The following is a 22,020-nucleotide window of genomic DNA, read 5'->3' as shown; positions in this document are numbered from 1 at the left end:
TTGCTTCCAGAGTTTTGTTTGAAGTTCTTTTGATTCATTGAGAAAGATAAAAATGTTTTAAATACTTGCTTTTGAACTTCTTTGAACATTGTGAAAGAAGTATAATGATTAGTTTTTACTAAAAAATAGATAAATATAAGTCAAATTATTTATTTTCAATAAAATAATTATTACAAAGGGACAGTCTATTACTTAATGTAATTTATATTTTAAAATTTTGAGCAATTTCTTTGCATAACACTAAGTAACGACTTTTCTCCTAGAAAATCGTCAGCTAGACTAAGTGGTGCGCACCACCCCTTGCAGCCTTCTTGATTAAGTGGAGAACTTCTCCATTCTTGAATTTACTGGATCCAATGCGATACAGACTTTTATTTTGACTCTAAACTTGTTTCACATTTTGTTGATTTCAGCACTATTTTCAACTGATGTTCTCTTTCTGCCTGTTTCAAAGACTAGTAAGCCTACTAGTGATTAAATTACTTATAAATTACCTTTCCTGTTTTTACACCATTCCGAGTAAATTTATTACACAACTCTCTTTTACAAATGATACAAGGTAAAGGGAACCGAAATTCCAAAATCTTGGGTCCCAATCGAAGAATATACATCTAATAGAAAAAAAAGTGTTGTTTTATAGTTGTTAAAACGTCTTTCGGTTTCATAGACCCACAAGACTTAAAACTTTAGTTGAACAATAGTTTTCAAAAATTCTTTAAAGCTAGAGAGTTGTCCGTCAAGGTATGACGGGTGAAAATTGCTTCTACATTTGAACGAAGCTATTGCCTGTTTGGTGATATTTTGATAGTTGAAATGTTAACGTTCATTTGTTGACCCCTTCTTCGTTTCTTCATTCTACTCAAAAAGACTGTCTTACCAGTAAAATAGTTAAGTTACTGTACCCAGTTCAGCCTTGGCAAAATAAAGCATTTTCCTGCATGTCAAACATTACCAAAAAACATCAAATTATCATGGCGCGGCGAAAGTTTCATTGTTGATGACGTCAGCAGAGTTACTCGATCAGTGAATTCGCTATTATATATATGAGGTTAAGCAAGAAGAAGAAATATACGAAAGCACTAACATATCAGAAAGCACAGAGTAAATTATCCGAATTGTGCGTAGGTTATTCATCTATTTGCATATAACGTGTAACGTATTGTAGGAAACCGACAACATAATTAGCATAAAACTGCTGCATTTGCAATTTAGCCGAGTTTCAATTAATTAAGCAAGCGAATATTTCCTTTCTAAACCATATTTCCTCACACAAAACACTAAAAGCTTTCTCTGAAGGCAGTACTAATTCATCATTAATCTTGTTAAAGCGAGACATTTTAAATTGCACTGACAGCCGTCTTTCTGTATAATTACATTAGCAAAGGCGTCAGCAGCCATTCGTCTTTCTGATAATGGAGCTATGTTTAAAAAAACGTAATACTTGTTCTACGCTTAAAAAAAGTACAATACGTTAATTAAGGGAACAATTACAAGCTTCTTTCGTATTTATTCACTGCATTGAAATTTGTTGTGTTTAACTTCATTGATAAAATTTGAAACACATATGGAAGAAGTAATGCATCATTATATTTTAAAGAAATGCTAGTAGTAGCTTTTGATCGTTTGTCCGTCCATTCTTAAAGACTTTTACATTAATTTAGTTGATTCTGGACGCTACTTACAGTTCTATTACCAAACATTAAAACTAACGTCAAATTCGGTAATTTTGAGTTATTTTTTATTTTATTAATAAAATAAAAAAAATACACATGAAGAAGTTAATGCGCCATTGTTTTAAAAGAAATGCCAGTAAAAGATTTTAAAAGACAAGTGGTTCGGTGGCAGTGCTTTGCGCTTCCACGCTACAGGCCGGGATCAGTTCCCGGGTTGGGCATGGTGGACTCAGCTGTTCTTCCCTTCAGTGGGTCGATAAAATGAGCACAAAGCGTACTTAGGAACCGAACACTGGGAGTTCCGCGTCAGGCTGATCACCTTTTTTTTTTAACAGCATATTTTGATCGTCTATCCTTCCATTCTTAATGACATTTACATAAGTCAATTTAATTATGGACGGTACTTAGAATTCTATTATTAAACACCAATCGAACTCAATGTTCAGCCATGTTTTAGTGTTTTTTAATTGACTTTCTGACCAAGTCAACGGTTTTTTTCTTGACGAAAGACATATTTCTCCACACGATGTAAAAAATTATGTAACGTTATTACTGTTGATTGGTGTAACGTTATACACTTTCTGGAATAAGTTGTGCCGATTTCGAGAAAGCTCTAAATATGAGAGGAAACTTTCACGATGGCTTGCGCAAAATTCCGTCTAGCGTTAAATTTACTTTAAAAACTGAGGTAGAAATCAATGCGCTTGCGTAAAGATCGGCATCGATGCAGAGCTTTTTAAACTCTTATAAACGAAACCAACAAAGGCATTTGCATTCAAGCGGTGAAAAGCTCTTGTTACCAGCAAGATCGACGTTAAGTGATCGACGCAGCGCATTTCAAATTGCCAGCCTTGCTGGCACAAGACAACAACAACAAGGCTCTCATCCCGATGAGTTAAATACACATTTTAGTTGATTCAACTCTTCGGGACATTGCCAAGCGTTCGCTCTACACACAAGTAAGTTTGTTGAGTCATCTCGGTTCAGTTTTAACAGCGTTGCGGGATAGTTTTAGAAGAAAAATTGAATCTACGAAGTTTCCACGTGTGAAGCCAATGGAATACTCCAGTCAACGAGTTAAAAAGCAAATGTTTTGAAAAGTTGATTCAACTAAACGCCTCGTGTTTATAAACTCCTGATAGAAGGCTAAAAGTAATTTAGTGATTTTAGAAGTTTCTTTACCTAAACATGTGATTGCGTTGCAGTTTTAGTTTGTTGCAAGCAAAAGCGACCCAAACTTTTAATTTTTAGGAGGTCAGAAATTCTTAATATGCTGAATGGAAATTTCATTTCGCTGAATGATCATAATTTTGCCAAAAAGAACTTTAAGTTTTGCCTAATGATGATAATTTTGCTGAATCATCAGACACAATGCGTTGAATAAGGTCATTTTTGGGAATTCATATTGGCCTCTTGTGACCTTCCATCGGGGCGCACCTGGCTGTAATCCTTTTCATCTGCCATAACATTGTGTGCGTGAAAACTTAGGACCAGTTTTTTACTTAAGTGCAGAAACTGCAAGGAGGTATAAAATTGCAGAAGCAGAAAGCAACCTAGCAAAGCATTGTCAAGAAGAAGTATATAACTGTTAAGTCAACTTTGATTGCATGGATAACTTGTATAATTATTTTATGTAATGTACTCATTGTACATCACACTGAATGAATTTTTGATTTTTCTAATGGTTGTATTATCAGCATGAGTATGACACATTTGCGTTCACATATTTGACTTTCAATTAATTGCAATTGATTTTTGGCCACTCGAAGTAATATTAATTTTAAATTATGCATGATCCCAGTGTTCTCCCAACATGAAACTTGGCACAAATAAAGAAAATAAAAATATATTTTTTTTAGGTTTTTAAAATTATAACTTTTGGAAATACTCTATGTCAAAGATCAATTCAAATGACCTTCAAAATTAAAAATTGTATTTTTGTATCATGTAATACATCATTTTAAAGCTCTTAATGTAAACTTTCAAAATATATAAAGTTCAAGTCTCTAACTTTATTTGTTCCACAGTTATGGTCAGTCAAGTATGAGCCGGTGGAGCAAAACATTAAAATTTCGACCCCTTATATTTAAAAAACTACAATAGCTAGAGGGTAAAAATTTGGGTTTTTTACACCGCTTAGTAAATGGGTATGAACCTTCAAAATATTGTTATAATCTGTGAACACTCACTTTTTAGGTGTGTGAGTGTACATGGAATGACCCAACTCTGGTATAATCCAATTCGTTTCACTAAAGCTTTACATTTTTTCTTTTGAAGATTTTTGTGTTTTTGCATAGATTAATAATTTAAGTGATTTATTGAACAATTTTAGAATCTAAAATTACCTATTGTAAAAATGTTTTTTTTTTTTTTTTTTTTTTTTTCCATTTTGCACGTGTCAACAAATACGTCATCAATCGCTGCTTGAAGAGTGGAAAACTTTAATTTCAAGTTTTATATTACCACCATCATCCGAACGACTTAGAGGGAAAATTATGCGGCTAAAAATTCATCTTCAGGATGGTGGAAGTTTTCGCTGCTCAGCGAAATTCCTGAGCACTGAAAGATTGGAAAGAGTGGTCCACCCATTAACTTGCAAATCACCGAGTTTCTCGCTGAATTGACGTCGTTTGGCCTTTTCCACGTCATCAGAGTCACGTGATGTCGTTTAGAGTAATCGTGTGGCAAGCTTCGTAGCGGTGGGCCATCAAGTAAGTGAGAAGCCACTCGACACTTTCACGTGAATGAGTCTTCTTTTGATACAGAAATCCGGGGTTTTATAGGGAAGGGCTGTGGAGGGATCAAACTATTTCAGAGAAATGAGTCTAGGCTATTGAAATGTTTCAGAAGGAATTTCTGTTTAGATTTTACTTAGCAGTGCCTTGTGTAAGTTCATTTTCAAAAAGAGGATTTTACAGCTATCTGTGAAATATAATGTAACTGTAGAAAGCAAAACCAAAAAATAAAAAAATAAAAGTGAAAATATTTCCTAATATTGTTTGTGTGGTTTCGCGACTAAAATAATGATGAAATTACTATTGAAACCATTTTCAAAGTATTTTTAGTATGAAAGAAATGGTGCGATATAATAAGTGATGAAATGGTGCTACGTATATAAATATTTTCAAGAAAATATTTTTTCAAAATTTACGAAACCATTTTTTTTTTTGGAAATTTTTCCTTTGGAGTTTTATTACCTGTTTGACATTTTATTTCACTCGACACTTTCTCATAAATGAGTCTTCTTTTGATACCGAAATCCAAGGTTTTATACAGGACAACAGTGGAAAGATGAAACTATTTCAGAGAAATGAGTCTATGCTATTGAAATGTTTTAGGAGGAATTTCTGTATAGAAGTTACTTAGCAGTACCTTGTGTAAGTTCATTTTCAAAAAGAGGATTTAAGAGCTATGTGTAAAATGTATCGCTAACTGCAGAAAATAAAACTAGAAAATGAAAAAAAGTGAAAATGTTCCCAATACTTTTTTTTTTGATTTCGTTAATAAAATAATGATAAAATTACAATTAAAAGCTTTTTTCAATGTATCTTTAGTGTAAAATAAATAATGCTACAATTATTAACTGAATATTTTCTTGAAAATATTTAGTTTTATAATACTACAAAAAATTTACATTTTCAGTTGAAATTTCATTTCATTTGGGACACATTATTTCACTCGACACTTTCCTGTAAATGAATTTTCTTTTGGTACAAAAGTCTAAGCTTTTATACAGGAGAGATGTGGGGAGATAAAACTATTTCAGAGAAATGAGTCTGGGCTTTGGAAATGTTTCGGAAGAATTTCTATTTAGAATTTAGTGTAAGTACATTTTGAAAAAGAGGATCTCAGAACTATCTGTGAAATGTATCACTATTACATAAAGCATAATAAAAAAAATGTACTGAAATTTTTATTCGTTTTAGTGAATAAACTAATGGATAAAAACATTATAGACTTTCAAAGAGTAAGTTAAAACCACCAGTAGTTGACACTTTAAAGATTTATTTTTTCTGTTTGTCATACCTTGGAGAAAACTTAATCCAGCGGAAACTTTTAATAAGTGATATCTTCACCAATTAGTCCCTATTATAATGCAATAAGAAATATACTAATAAAATGAATGTGAAAATTTTGTTTTTAAATGAAAAAAAACTTGAGGTCAGTAGTTGACACTTTAGTTTCAGTAGTTGGTCAACTTGCAACTGTACTCCAATATTTGATATTTAGATTAATAAGTTACGCATTTTTCATACGTATATACCTTTATTTAAATTAGTTTTTAAACTTCATATAATGTTTTTTAATAATTAACATAAATTGGTCAAATTTCAGAAAACTAAAGGCAGTTTCATTCATAAATATTTTATGAATGCACAATGTATTTTATTTTTATTATTTTTTATTTTATATTATCTTTTATTCTTTTTCTTTCTTTCTTTTTTTTTTTTTTTTTTTTTTGAACTATCGGCACAAAACTTCTCTTTATGCAGCTGACACTCAGGTTTTCTGAAAAGTTGACCAAGTGTAAATTTAAAAAGTGAAACTTCAAGTTCGAGAGCAACCTAAGTTTGGAGTAAGGCAGCATGTTTTTCAGAATTTATGAGGGAAGAAGAAAACACGGAAGCCATGAAACTCAAAATTAAATTAGAAATATTTTACATACTTCGTCCTCAAGACGGAGTAAAAAAAAAGAGAGTGATTTTTTAAAGTATGAGATAACTGATGAAGAATAATTAAACGATTTATTCAAAAAATGTATTAAATAGAAACTTTAGGCTAATTTGGAAATATTTTCTGTTAGATCTTCTCGGGGGTAAATAAGCTCTCTGCTCTTTTAGCAAATCTGTCATCTCTTTAGTCTCCAGATTATAGAATATGTTAATAATCAGTGTGTGAAGAAAATAATTGAACTCCTATTTTTTATAGATTTATTTATTAGTTTTCAGTAAGTTAACCTCCCTATACCCCCCCCCCCGGGGATAAGGCAGAAATACAAAGAATTACACCATCAGCTCAGTCATTTCAGCCGAGGAGTGCGGTTTCTCGGCTGGAATGACGCAGCTGGCGGTGTATTTCTTTGTATTTATTCGTTGTTTTGTAAATTTCAAAAATTGCTATTTCTTTCCAATCCTAGTGTGATAATGCCACACTAGCCATTTCGGATTTTGAGCTAAAAATTTGCATTAATTTTACGAAACCTTAACACAAAACACTGCTTTACCTTAACACAAAACCAAAACACTGCAAAACCTTAACACAAAACCAAAACACTTAGCAGGTATGGCTAAAAAATCAAATGTATCATTTCTGTTCTGCTTATTTTTCCTGCGTAACAAGCTTTTTCCATTAAAAAAGGTTTTTGAAGCAAGTTCCAGGACATCTGGTATTTATAAGGAATTACAATTTTTCCGCAATTTTTTCTTCTTCTTATGAGCTGTTTAAAGTTGAACATAAATTATTCGCATTAAAAAGTGAAACGCGAGAAAAAGATGGACTGGCTATCATCTAAAAATATTTTGATCATATTAAATTTGTATGTTTTCAAATAGTTTCTTTTCGAATTATTTTACATTGTTTTTAACTCACATGTGATTACGTGATGAGATTTATATTTTTATACTTCTGCCAGAAAGATCTAATCTAATTACATTGTATATACTGCCAATTTATATACATCTCAACAATAAGTTTTTTTTTTTTTATTTTAGTGAGTAAATGGATCAGTGAAGTTTGTTCTAAAAACATCAAATATTTGACAGTTAAGACCAAGTAGCATCAAACATCCTTGAAGAATCATCGTATGAATACAAATCCGTAGTGATAGATGAACAATAATGACATTTAATTATGAAACGCAGTTCGATAAGGTGCCATTAATCATTTGAAGATTCATTTCACCGTTTCAGCAGCATTATTGTATCATTTAAAATGACTAAAATAAAGATTTTTCTAAATTGCTAGAATTTTTGCTAAGCTCTTACATTTTTACTCTTAATGAAATTTCAAATAGCTTTAGGGAAGAAAATACGCAATTAGACGAATTAGCAAATAATGTTATGTTATTTTAATATGTTATAAAAAAAAATAGATTAGTCAATTGAAGCAATACAGGCCGATAGAGCTTTTTTGATAATTATTACTTTTTGTTTTATAAAAGTAATAACTACTTACATGTATACTACTACTATGTGCTTTAAAAACAATAGTATGAATTGAAAGAGTGCGACATGGGGGTGAATTAGGGTTAAAGCCCCAATTGAATAAAAACTCTAAACAAAACTCAGCGATGCAACAGCCCATGAGTGCTGAGGCCTACTGTGCCCATCTCTGTTTACAAGACCGAGAGCTCTGCGGTGCGAGAGCTGATGTTCTGGTGAGGTAATCAGCTAAACGTGGAACCCCCAGCATTTAGTTCCCAAGACCGCCATGTACTCATTTTATAGAGTCACTAGAGGGATGAAACGCTGAGTCGACCGTACCCAACCAAGGAATCAAACCTGGGTTGGCGGTATGGAAGCATTACTATCGAGCTACTTTGGTTCTCAACTTGACAAAACCTCCATGCATAAAATGCCGATTCTACTAAGGCAGTATTTGTGCATTTTAGGACAGTTGTTATATTTCTCTCGCAGAAAAATTTCAGCTTGTTACAACCGTATCAATTACCCGGGAGAAATTCCTTGCTGCGTTAATGATGAGATGAATTACAGTTGATGTTTTAAAGTAACTTTTATTCCTTTTATTTATGTTTGAACTCCGAAAGTAATTACTGGCTTTTGTGTACACATAACAAAGTGAAATTAAATGCTCAAAAAATATTTATTCAAAATCCATTGGATGGCCGAAAGTCTGAAACAGATACGTTTTATATAAGAAAACAAATGAATTTTACGAAGTATCAATCAAACAGGGTCAGTTCCATATGCCCTAACTAGACATGTGCATAGAGATAATGAAAATGTTTTTACTTTCCAAATATTGTATCTGTCCATAGTTTTGCCATTTAAGAGTCTGATTTATCTACTTTTTTATCGAAAAAAAAAAGAAAATATTCTAAAACTGCGGAAGCGTGCTTCTAGATTTACAGAAAGTATTTCTTTTACAACAAATTCTACGATAAAATAAAATTTAAAAAAAAACGGTAATAAAAGATTGTTCGTCCCGAAAAATCGCTGAAATAATGGTTGCGTTTCCTGAACTTAACGACGCTTCCGAAAATACCGGAAGGCATTACCGGATTTAGGTGAAGAATAATCGGAAAGGTTTTAGGAAAGAGCAGAGGGTGGAATCGTTTGATATCGAGCCTCATACAGGTTTCTCTTAAGGGGGGGGGGGGAGGGGCTGGAAATTGATCTTTGCCGGAAATATTTTGCAATGATCCCATTGGGAATTCATTCGTTAAAAGTCAACCTCTTTTTTTAGCTTCATGGGAAAAAATGAAACTAAACGAAAGAAATACACTTTTTTTTTGTTCTATTAATAGGAGACATTAGAGCAGACGATATTAATCAATATAATTTATAGCATTGCTTATCGTATAAGCCTGTAGAGCTTATACCTCTATTTTATTTGACATCTACGTTGTTAGCTTTAAAACTTTTTTCCCCCCTTTGAAATATTAAGCTTAGTGTTCTTAGTAGTTAAATAACTTTATTTTAATGTAAACAATTTTGCTAATGTACGTGAAAAGTACTTCAACTTCCAGGAATGGAAATAAAATATTTCAAAAACCATTCACACAAACATTATTGTTCCACTGCTTTGTAGGCTCAATAAATTTGTAACAATAGTAAAAATGAGTAGTATACTAACGTAAATAAGCTCGCTACCATTCTACTTACTAGCATATCTACATCCGAATTCATTTATTATATATATGTATCGCATTTTAAATCTCAGATATTAGTTTCGGTGTTACTCACACTCCTGAAAACATTTCTTTATGAGAACAGTAGTTTAAACTCACAGTGAAAGTTGTTTTCACTAAGCATTTTCTGCATAAATATTTTATTTTATTTGCATTAGATAATATATATATATATATATATATATATATATATATATATATATATATATATATATATATATATATATATATATATATATATATATATATATATTGTATTTTTTAACGAATATTGTACTTTTGTATTATTTATTAGCATTTTTAGTGTAGAAATATATTCCTGCAGCATGCAAAGTTGTTTTCGACAGCACCTTCACTTATACAATAACATTGCAATATTTTAGAAAATTCTTCTAAAATATTTAACATACAGCAATTATTCGTAGAACTAAGTTTGGCCCATTAAATCGTAGTTAACATGACATTCAATGGTACAAATACCTAATCTAACGGGTTGTAATTACTTTGCGAGTAGGCTTTAAAACATTCTAAAAGTCTGATAAAAAACACAATCGTCGTAATTCTACACTTGCATTTCACTCACACCTTAATGTTTTGAAAGTAATCAAATGGCGATTATATATGACACATATCCAGTGAAAATCCCCTAAAACATGGAATATAAATATATTTTCTAAGAGAATATGCAAAAATGTAATGTCAATTTTTCTTTCCTGGGCAACTTTTTTTAGAAGTAAGTTCCACGTTACTTGTTAGAATCTTTCTCTTGTCTTAGAATAAAAAGGTCCATGCGAAACTAACATTAATTTGAATACATTCGAAGTACTTGATAAATTGATAAATGTTTGCATGAAATCGTTTTGATCAGTATACGTTACATTAAAAAAATAATTTTCGTTGTGAATAATTGGAAGAGTTGAAGCATATTTCTGCTACCATAAGCCGTTTATTGATTTTTTTTTTTTTGAAAATGAAATTAAGCTACAAATATTTACACTTTGCTAAAATAAATAATGTTAAATTAAAAAAAAAACTCTTTTGCAATCTTTCTTTTGTAATTTTCGTCTTTGTTGTTCTTAATATGTATGTTTAGGAAATACGGATATCATTTATAATATGTTCGTCGGATGTAAATATTGCTATTTTCCTGTTGGCCCAATGTTATTACAGTGAAACCTGTGTATAACGATACTGTCTATAACGATAACCTGTCTATAATAATATTTTTTTTTTGGCCCCAGCAAAATGTCAGCATGAATAATCAAACTGTCAAAAGCGATAACTTGTCTAATACGATATTTTTTTTAGGTCCCAACGGTATCGTTATAGACAGTTTTTACTGTATTAGATGCAATTTATTCTAAAAATAATTCTTCAGTGTGTGTAAATAGTCGAACTCACTTTAAACGAGAGCAAAATAACCACGATATTTGTTCGTTATAAACGAGTGCTTGTAAAAAACGGGTTCGTAAAAAATATCCTTTAATTTCTTACATATGTGCTTTCCTTGTTTCCAATTTCTCCACAGTGCCAAAGGTGTTGGCTAATTCCTTTGAACTGCCTTATTTTCTCTTTTTTGTGGTAATAATGTTTTTTGAGGGTTATTTATTGTCCAAAACATCGTCATTTTTATCCCTGACTTCGAAAAAATGTTTCTGCATTTCAAAAGACATCGAATCGGCAGTGCAGTTTTAAATTCTTCACAAATTTTGCTATAATCGTCGCTTTCGTTGATTTTTTTCGTTTGAATTAGCTTGAATATGAGCTACCGTATAGAGTCAACTCTCGGTAACTTGAAGTCCCAAGGGACGGGCTAAGACGTTTGTGTTATTTAGTTCGAGTTTTGGGAAGTTTCAGCAACAGTCTCACGAGTTTGGAACCCAATAAAAACTTCAACATAAAGAAGTATTCGAGTCATGAGCTTCGAGTTATCGAGATCCGACTATAATCGGAAATAAAAGTCTCGGAAGTGATATAGTATTGTTGTCCACAAATATGCGATTTTTCAATGCTTCTCTGACATCATTAAAAAAAAAAAATGCTGTTTTCATTTTTTTATGGATTTAAGACTAATAAACTTGATTGAAAGTCAATAGAAAATTTATGAATCACGAAATATTGCTCACTTTATGCGATCGTTGTTTGTTAAATTCAAGTTTTGCTCCTATAGACTTAGCATTGTACTAGACACATACAATAAATACCTATATATCCGGCTTTTCTTATTAAAACCAAGTACTCGTTTAATCAGGACTCGTTATAATCGAGAGTTCAACTATACTATTAACTAAACGAAAATCTTGTTTTTTAATTGTTTGAAAGTGCACGCATCCTTAAAATATATCACTTGAACAATCATTATATTAGAGAGTTTTTCTGTTGGATTTATTATTGATATAGTTTAGCAATACTCTATGCATAAAAAACTGTATTTACTTTACCCAAGTTTTCAGTTCAAAATGAGAAGAAAAAACCCGTTCTTTCAATCATAATAAAGACCTAAAATGGCTCTTTTAGAAACAAAAATATATTTCAAAATCTTTCTGATCCAGGAGCTTATTTATAGCTTAATTCAAACTTCCAAAATCATTCATCAATTCCATGTTAGCACCCGGACGAATACGAACCACAATGAGTAATGATTAAATGTGAATGGAATCAAGGTTCCGTACACTTTAATCTCGGTTATCAAAAATTCCAAAGATTAATGATTTCCTTCTGAGATCATGCACCGGAAAATTGGATATTTTTTCTTACTTGAATGACACAGGCAATTACTGGAGAATATTAAATTTTATTTAGAAGTATAGGGTCTTGCTCTCTGGATTAAATTGAATATTCACTTCTGCGGTTTCAGTTCTTTCTGAAAGTACTTAATTTTCTGAGTTCAAGCTATTACGCAAACATAAATTTTTAAATTGTATTTATACTGTTCTATAAAATTAAAAGAAGAAAAAGTAAAACTGTGTTGTATATTGCCCAATCCGAGTAAGGTATTTTTTCCAAGTTTAGCGTAGCCCAAGTGGGAAATGTTTAGCATCATATTTGTTTTTTGTTCCGAGAATTTTAAACGTTTGCTTTTAATTTCAATATAATTATGAATATGAAACAATTATGTATCATACTTTAAAGTATTACGTTTCTAAAAACATGTTACGGTTGAGTACGTTCGTAGCACCAGAAAATAAATATTTTGTAGGTACAAGAAATGTTTTAGAAAATTGATTTCTTATACTATGACGCTTAAGAGTTCCTTCCTGTCAAATATCTAAAAAAGAAATGAAAGCATAACTTTAAAATTTCTGGAATGAAGTTCAAATGTCACACCAGGGAAAATGAATTGAGCAATCAATATATAATCTATGCAAGGACAAAACTGCTGTCAAATTTAAGACAAAACTGCAGTCTCTGGATGTGATAACTGGGCTGTCAGTGTGTTGCATGCCTATATGGATTGTGTCACTTTGAGGTATTTACGTAAATCTCAGATTGAACGAGAATCTTTGTTTTCAAGTACAGGGTCTTTTAATTAACCTACAACTTCAAAATGAAATAACTTCGCTAATACTCACTACATGGCGCTACTGATTAATGTAGTGGCAGATGGTATTAAAGGAAACTGTTTCACGTTGGTTTTATGCCATTATGAAAATCTCCCCCAAAGTGCGATATTTAACCAAAGACCGTATATTCATTGTTAAAATTGGTCATTGGTATCTATGTGGAGAAGAGTGTTTGACATCATTACAGTGTGTTTGGAATAGAGATGAAAACAGACGGAAAAAAAACGGAAAATTTCCGAAAAAAAAACGAAAAAAAATGTTTTTTTTCCGAAGGAGTAAATTTCCACTTTGGAAAAATTGAAAAAAAAAAAAAAATTTCAACTTTTCAGGGTTTAAATTGAATTTTCAGCAAAAAGTGATTAGAAATTTCTCACGCTTAAATTCTGAAGCAATTCCCCCCCCCCCGTTTTATGTTAAAATACTGTCTAACATTAATGCAAGTTGTTGTATGGCAATGTAATTTGCATATAGATCATAAAAGGTTTAATAATACTTTTTGCAAAAAAGCTTAAATCAAAAACTTTAATGAAGAATTAATTTTCATTCTTCATAAAACAAACAAGTATAACTTTAATTACAAAACTATATTTCTGCTGACTGTGCGAACCAAATGTACAGGGTGCAGCAAAAGAAAAAAAAAAAAAAAACGGGCTAGCAATTTTCCAAGAAACTCTATTAAAAACAAATAAATTAACAAAACACAAAAAATAATATGAGAAGTCCTTTAGCAATCAATAAATTTAATTGGTTTCAAACTAGCAGCCTTTTGCAGTAATACATAGTTGCAACTGCTTATTGAAATTTTCATTCAAGGGCAGCAAGTCCTATTCCCTATAAAGCAATTGGTTTAGAGAGTTCAATTATATGTGTGTTTCGGGTAGACCTTTGACTCCAAAATAGGCCATACAGTGTAATAAATGGGATTGAGGTCAAGCGAGTGGAGCGTCCACTCTAAAGATGATATCATGTCAAAAACAATGCGCCTTGCAACACTCGTGTCTTTTTGGTCATATGAATCGGTCTGGAGTTAAAGGAAAATGTCCAGTCTACAATGCTGAAGTGCTCTTAGGCCCACAGAAGTACAATAACCTCTAAAATGTCCCTCTGGTTCACTTTTTGATTCATTTTACGGCCCTCATCCAGAAAAAACTACAGATTTTTGTCGCTTGTGCTGATTCCATCTCAGACCAAGCCTGACTTCGGATTTTGGCGATATCTAACCCTTTCTAAGGTGCTTGGACTGTCTACAGACCAAATCCTATGGTTCTGGGGGACGTGAGCCGGTTGAACGGTAAATCGGTGTAAAGTATCCCTTCCAGCGTGGACTTGCGGCCCGTCTAGAACGTCTCTGGCGTGTTTGGAGTCATACGAATGCCTGAACTTTTTGGAACTCGTAAATCTTCTGTTTGAGCTGCCTTTTCCCTTAGTCCCACTTATCGGTCACAAATTTAAATCTTACAAACGACTTCTCTCGTGGAAACCCAAGGATTTCATTGAACTCACTTTTGGATGACCTGACGATTAACTGAAATGTTCACTGTTCGTTTTTGTACACATTCCCAACTATCATTTCTAAGTCACTTGAAACGGCATGCCGTTTCAAATATTGTTTGTCGAGGGACAGCAAGCAAACGAACTGTCGTTCTACTTGGTTAAACAACTTAAAATAGCAGGTATTTTGCTTAAAATTGTAAGAAAACCGAAAAACAATACATAAACTAGGTAATATATTGTAAATTATTTTCTAATAAAGTGAGAAACAAAAATTTATTGGCACTCATTGAAATGAAATTACCTTTCTTCCATTCGATGGTACAATTTTTGTCCGAAATTTTTTTTGCCGCACTCTGTACACTGCCGTGCTAAGCAAAAAAGGGGAATTTGCAGTTGGGCTCAAGCTGAGATACTGTATTTTAAAATGTGGCTCCTCCATATATTTGATTTTTAAAATTTTTAATTTGTCTTTTTTTCTAAAGAATATTTCAAAACAATAGTTCTTGATCAAATGACCATAAAACATTTTGTTTATTAAGTACAAAATGAAACAGAGAACAACTTGGTTATAATAACTCAAATTTGTTTATAAGTGCTGGTATGACTTTTACTACTGTGCTTAGCACGGCCGTATGAATAAATTGAAACTGTAGTTTAAGTTTTGGTTCAGCTTAAGAAACACCAATCTAGTTTTGCTTTGGTCTGAGACTGGATTGGAAAAAAATCAAAACTCAATAGCTTTCATTTTCAGACAATAAAGTTACATTGAATTATTTTTCTTTCAAAAAAAAAAATCATGTTTGAAAGTCGAAAATTTCAATTAATACTTAAAGTTTCAAAGGCAATCTAAAATAGAAAATGTAATTGTTACGATTAGACACACATTACCCAATATTATTGGTTGAATGACGACTTGACTTATTTCTGGTGTTTGATCATGAAAGCTCTCAGTTATAGAACAAAAAGTTTTTTTTTTCTAATTAATCTTACCTTTATGTGTATTTCTGTCAAGCAGATGTGTGAACAACATATATTTCTTAATGCCTAACCCTTTATATGTTCCAAGAAATACTAAGCTATTAAGAAACCCTAATTTTATTCATAAAAAATCAAGATTTCCAATTTTTCCCGAAAAAAACCGGTAAAAAACCGGTTTTTTTCCACCATTTCAAAATTTCCGGAAATTTTACATCTCTAGTTTGGAACCAGGGTTAGTCCTTACCAATACCTAAACAACCATCCTAAGACGTTGCATTGGCCCCAGTATTCACCGGATATGATATCGGGCGACTTTTAAATTTGGCGTCTCATAAAAAACTTAGTGTAAAAGAAGAAGGCGAAAGACTTCAATGGCTTCAAAAAGTCCATAACTGACTGACTTGCAAGTGTTAAAAAGGAAACACTTGAACGAGTTACTAATGACTTCGTGACTATATTGCCCCACTGTATCGCCTTTAAAGGTCTTCATTTTGAAAGCGTTCTGATTTCATGTCCTTTTCGATGTTCATTTCAATAAAAAAAGTTTTCAAGTGCTATCTCCTACGATTCTTGTGTTATTTCAGTTTAAAGTTGTAGGTTAATTAAAACTGTAATTTAGTATGTAACAAAGAAAACACCCATCGTGCTGCTCGAGGTTTCAAGTTTTGTATTTACAACCATTTATTCAAGTAGACCTCTAGAAATATCACATACTGGCGACAATAGTGGAACGCCTCAAAAACGTGAAACAAAAAACGTATTACTTATATGAATTTTAAATTTTATGCTCCATTTTTTCTTAGAACTAGCAAAGTTAGTGTACATAGCTGATGCCTAATGGCGTATAAATGGTATGTTACATCATTAAACTATGAAATTGGGGATAGATTAGTTTAGACCCTAGAAGAGAGGTACTCTTTGGAGGTTTTTTTTTTATAATAATTTTGCTTTACGTATTTTTATCCTGTTATTTTTGTCTTCGGGTTGAAGTGGGATTTTAATATATATATATATTTTAATTCAATGAGATTTTTAGCAAAACTCTTTTTTTTTTATGGAAAGGTGATTGTGATTTTACTTTTTTTTTCTATCCTAACCTGTATTTTAATCAGAGGCTCGTTAAAACTTTTCGAAACAAATAATATTGCGAAGCAATCCTCAGGAGTTCACGAGAGACAACAAGCAGGGGAAGAAATTCCTAGCATTGTCAACAAATGGCTCATTCGGAAGATATAGCATAACTTCTATAAAAACCCTGGTACAGGGAGAGGTATAATAATATTTATGAAATTTTGCCATCCATGGAAGAAAGTTATGCAACAAAATACGATGTATATTCATTGAAAATTGATGTGCACGTTGGAAAGTGTAGTAAATAAAAATTATCTAATTTCTAAGGCGTTAGAAAGTATCTAAAAGTTTACGAAAACAAACTAAAGATTCATTTTGAAAGTGTACACAATTAACATAAACTGAGCACCTGAATATACGCTCCCATTTCATTTTCAAAAAAAAAAAAAAAAAAATCATTATTTAACGGACTCATCATAGAAAATCATGTAGTGTCACATCATCTTTTCTTTTTTCATTTCGTTAACGCCGAAACGTTTTTTTAAAGGATTTTACAACAAGGATAAGGAATAATTTTATACACGAAGCCATAAAAGAAAAGAGAAATCGTGAAATACTTTAAATGCATGGTATTTTTTAAAGTTATTCCTTAAATATGACTCTTTCTGTTCCAGCGGTCTAAGACAGGAGTTTTTCAAATAAATCAGTTTCTTTCACATGTGTATAAATTTGCGATATAACGCAAACATTGTTCGTAATTTCTCATGGGAAGCAAAACTTTTAGTTCGAAAAAAATCTCGTCGAAAAGAAGCGCATTACATTTGCTGTTGGTTTCGAGTTTACGTCTTTATACAATTTTAACGAACTATAGAAACGTTAACTTCTTTTATCCCTGAAAAGTATACTTTTAATGAAAACACAAAACGCAAAAAATAAATAAAAAAATAACATATATATATATATATATATAAATCCACAAGGGAAATTTAATTCCACTCCGGTGTGAAGAATTTTTTCCCTCCGAATTTCGCTTGCGTACTATTGGAGTATATCGATATAAGTTTACAAATCAATAAAAAATAAATAAATGATGTAGCACTCATTTTCTTTTGTCATTTTAAACTAACATCTCAAACACTATAAATGCCGTCATAACACTTCAAATGTCTGTAAACGCGAGGTAGGATTACCATTGTATTAGGTCTTGATTTTGCTAAAGCAATATACATTGAACTTCGTGGGAAAATGAATACGTAGTACGAAAAAAATAATTAGTTTATAACGTTTTATAACGTCATTTTTCAGAACTAAAATAAAAAAATCATATCTTTATTGATATACGTTGAGCAACACATCGCGCAGAAGCAACCAACCCTTTAAATCAGATATACTATATTGATCTAATTTCTTTAAACATTTTATACTCAAGTAAATAAGACAATGGCTTTGTATTTTTCAAAATTAAAAATGCAATTCAGAAATACGATCGCAACAGTATCTAATTGAGATTTCTTAATTTATTTACTTTCTAAATCAAAGAATCTTCACTTTTTTTCTGGAAATTTCACGCAAATACAAAACGTTAGATTAAATAATATCGATCCGTTCCTAATTTTCTTTGTCTATTACTTGTACCTTACAAATTAAATTACAAACTAACAAAGCATTATTATCTTGTCAAAATTGGAAAACGGAATTCGATGAAGCACATTATCTGAGGTTAAAAGGGAAAAAAATAAATTCAAACACCTTCTTTCAAAATGTTTCTCAAACTCTCGAGCTTTTCAAATTAATTTCAAAGGAAAACTGAATAAATATTCGGGTGCTGGAAAATAAAATAATGAAACGGTTTTGAAGCGATAATCAAGAAGAGAAAATCTTTTATGTTGTAAAAAGCCCTGTTTGCATCACAATGCAGCTTTCAATTTCTTTAATTGTACGTATTTACAAACTTCGAAAATCTTTTAAATGTTAACTGTTTTTGTTTTTATAAGGGGAATATATTTGAAAAAATGTGTTTGAAATAGAATTTCAGCTATTTTGTTGCAACATAGAGAAAATGTCTCTCCAGATTCTTTCTTTTCTTATACTTTTATTATGTTTAAATTATCTTTTTAAAACTTGTGACATCTCAACTCGCTTGCTGACTGTAAAAAGAAATTCCGCTTAGGGTGTATTTATGCTCTACTCTAGATGTTTGACATGAGACGATGTCAGTTGTATGTTTACTCATATGTTTGCGTACATAATGTACACAATCTCTATTTGCTTTACTCTGTGTATGTATTATGTATGAACTAGTTTTGTGGGGAAAAATATCTTTATCTCTACTTATAATAAAGCTTAAAGTTTGTCTGGATCTCTGTCGGGATATCAGTCTGGATCTATGTCGCAATATCTGTCCGGATCTCAGTCTAGATCTTTGTGACGAGCATAGCGCCTAAACCGGTCGGCCGATTTCCATGAAATTTGGTACAAAGTTAGTTTGTAGCACAAGGGATGTGCACCTCAAAGCGATTTTCCAAAAATTGGAATTTGTTTGTTTTCTATACCAATTTTAGGAACATTTTACCGAGCAAATTATCATAACATGGACGAGCAAACTACCATAACGTTGAAGAGAAAAATTACCATTACGTGAACGAGCAAACTGCCATAACAGGGGCAAGCAGATTATTATGGCAAATTGACGAGAAAGTCATCATCCATTATTTGTAAATATACAGGCGAACCAAATGACCTTTTAATTTTCTACTACGGGCAAAGCCATGCGAGCACCAGTAGTATATAAAAAAATATTTTAATAGTACTAAAACAAACCTACTGAGCTAAGTTGTTTAGTGACAATCTTACGTCCTGTCTTAAGAATAAATCGAGTTGTTAGTTAACATTTTGCATTGCCTGTTCTCATTTTCTCACATTGCCTTCAAAATGTCTTTGTGAAATAAAGTCAGATAGAATTCAGATTTATGTAACAAATACGCGTATTATCTTGAACTTTAGAAAATGATCTTCATTCGAACGTTTCTATTTGCGCAATGGTTAAGATTATAAAAGAGCTTATTTTGTATTTCAAGATTCTAAGGGCATACTTTAAGCAGCAATTAAGTTTACAGAGCACTGCATGAAATCTGAATTTCGTTAGATGTTTAAACTAATGCAATTTCAAAGGAGTTTCGAAGTAGTTGCAGTTTGTATTTGGATTAAATATTTACTCAAATGATTCCCTGATTAGCAGAAGATACATGAGTATATACTAAAACGAGCGTTTTGAATTGAAATTCAATAAATTTTTAGATATCAAAATGGATCTTTTTTCATTGAATTAAATTTCCAAATCATTAATTTAAAAACGTCCAGTGCCAATCCCCATTCTCTACTTTTCTTCTTTAAAATTATAAGGAAAATTACAAAACGAGTAACCATTGATTTTTATAGCATTATCTTCTATTCAGTGATACAAATCCAGTACGTTTTGCTCACAAAAATATATTTTACCATAAAAATGTTTGGATAAGATTTGACTCACGTTTGCTGTTTCAGATGTGCTCATTATTCTTTTAAATGTTACTTTAATAAGCTTCAGTTATTTTCCCAATATATCTGAAAATGATTGATTTAATCCTTGCAAATATGTTTTTGTTTTTTTATTGCGATGTTAAATGCGTTTTGCTTTTGGTTCACCACCAGTTTCGCCAACATTTAAAATTTCTTCCTCCCTTAAATCTTTCAAATGTTATGATTGAAACTGAAAACAGGTTGGACGGAATTTCGTGTCGGAGAAACTGGGGTTGCACCTTGTTTTTAAATTAATCTATTCAATGTTCACTCTTGAAATTTAATATAATTTTTTTAAATTGTATATACAGTTGATTTAAAAATGCAAACATTTGTTTTCTAATGCTATTTTTGTAGCACCATATAATACTAGTTATTCCGTGTTCGGATACTTACTGAAATCTAAAAAATCTGATGTGGACACCAAATTTCTTCCTTTGACGTCTATTAAATAGTAGATGCTTTTAACAACTCAAAAGAAGGTTGTATTCATGTACAAGCGTTAGAAGCAATGCTTTTTAAATGATGCGTTTTAGGCGTTTTTCTACACATATAAAATTTTCATGAATATAGAGAATTGAGTAATTTCCCATGATACTTCGCTTGGGTCATTTTTAATATTGGAGAACATTTTTCATTTTGTTCATTCCCTTCATGTTGGTCAACGTTGTGTAGAGACCAGTTGTTAGACGATATCATACGTTGTTGAGCCGTTTCAATGGATTTTTAAACGAAACGGTATTAAAAGTTCCATTAAAATCAGAAAAAAAGTCCCCGAGTGACTAAAGTAGCTCATTAAAATGTAAAATAAACATACAAGTAACAAAAAATACATTTAATAAGTTAAAAATTTCGATTCAAATAATCTGATAGAAAATTTAAAAAAAAAAAAAATTAACTGTTAAAGTAACTGAATATATACTTGTAGTCTCATCAAAATTTTTAATCAGTAAAAGAGAAGCAAACCTGGCAATGACACAGACGCTATTATTCTATTTTTGGTTGCGTACGAAAAGACAAACTGTTCCCAAGTCAAGTGACGCACCTGAAACGGAAAAATACTAAAAGTTGTAATTTCGAATAAAAATAAAGGTTATGATTTTATTAACGTTTGCGATCTAAATCTAAAGTTGCATAAAAACTGTATGAAACGTTTATAAAGAACAAAAGTGCACTATAGTAGTGCCTTAGAGTGAGCAAAATACACTTTAACTAATTTTTCCCGTAGTTTGTTACAATCAGATGCAAACAAAGTCTTTTACAGAGATACATTTTCTATATGTCGACAGTTTCAACATGCTTTTAATGTATTATGCACTAAATATCGCCACTAGCTCACAATTGAAACCAGATCCGAAAAAAAAATGTTGTCGCCATTTTGACGATATATCTCCAAGTTGGTGACAAAAACTTGCCGACCATAACCTTGGCAATATATCGCCAAGTGGTCACCAAGTTATAGCATCACGTTGTAAGTTTGCATTACATTTAACATTTAGTTATCCCAAAAACATGTGAAAAATCCGTTTTAGAACATTCGAATTCAACCAAAAGGTAAGGTGCACAGCAAGACCCTACCCAAAGTCTACTTAAGCAATTTCAAACGTCTATTCCCTACCGCTTTTAATTTATACGATATACCTACATACGCTCATGCATACATACGTACGTACAGATGGAGCGAGAAAACTAATCGTAACTAACTCTGGGATCGTCAAAATGTATGTTTCAGGCAGCTATACATTCGTAGATACATATGCACGTGCGGTCGGGCTGAGAAAAACCCCTCAACATTCATTCGAGGGTGAGCAAA

Source organism: Uloborus diversus, chromosome 5, assembly GCF_026930045.1.
Source record: "Uloborus diversus isolate 005 chromosome 5, Udiv.v.3.1, whole genome shotgun sequence".
Lineage (NCBI taxonomy): Eukaryota > Metazoa > Arthropoda > Arachnida > Araneae > Uloboridae > Uloborus > Uloborus diversus.
Note: the sequence above shows the minus strand (reverse complement) of the source record.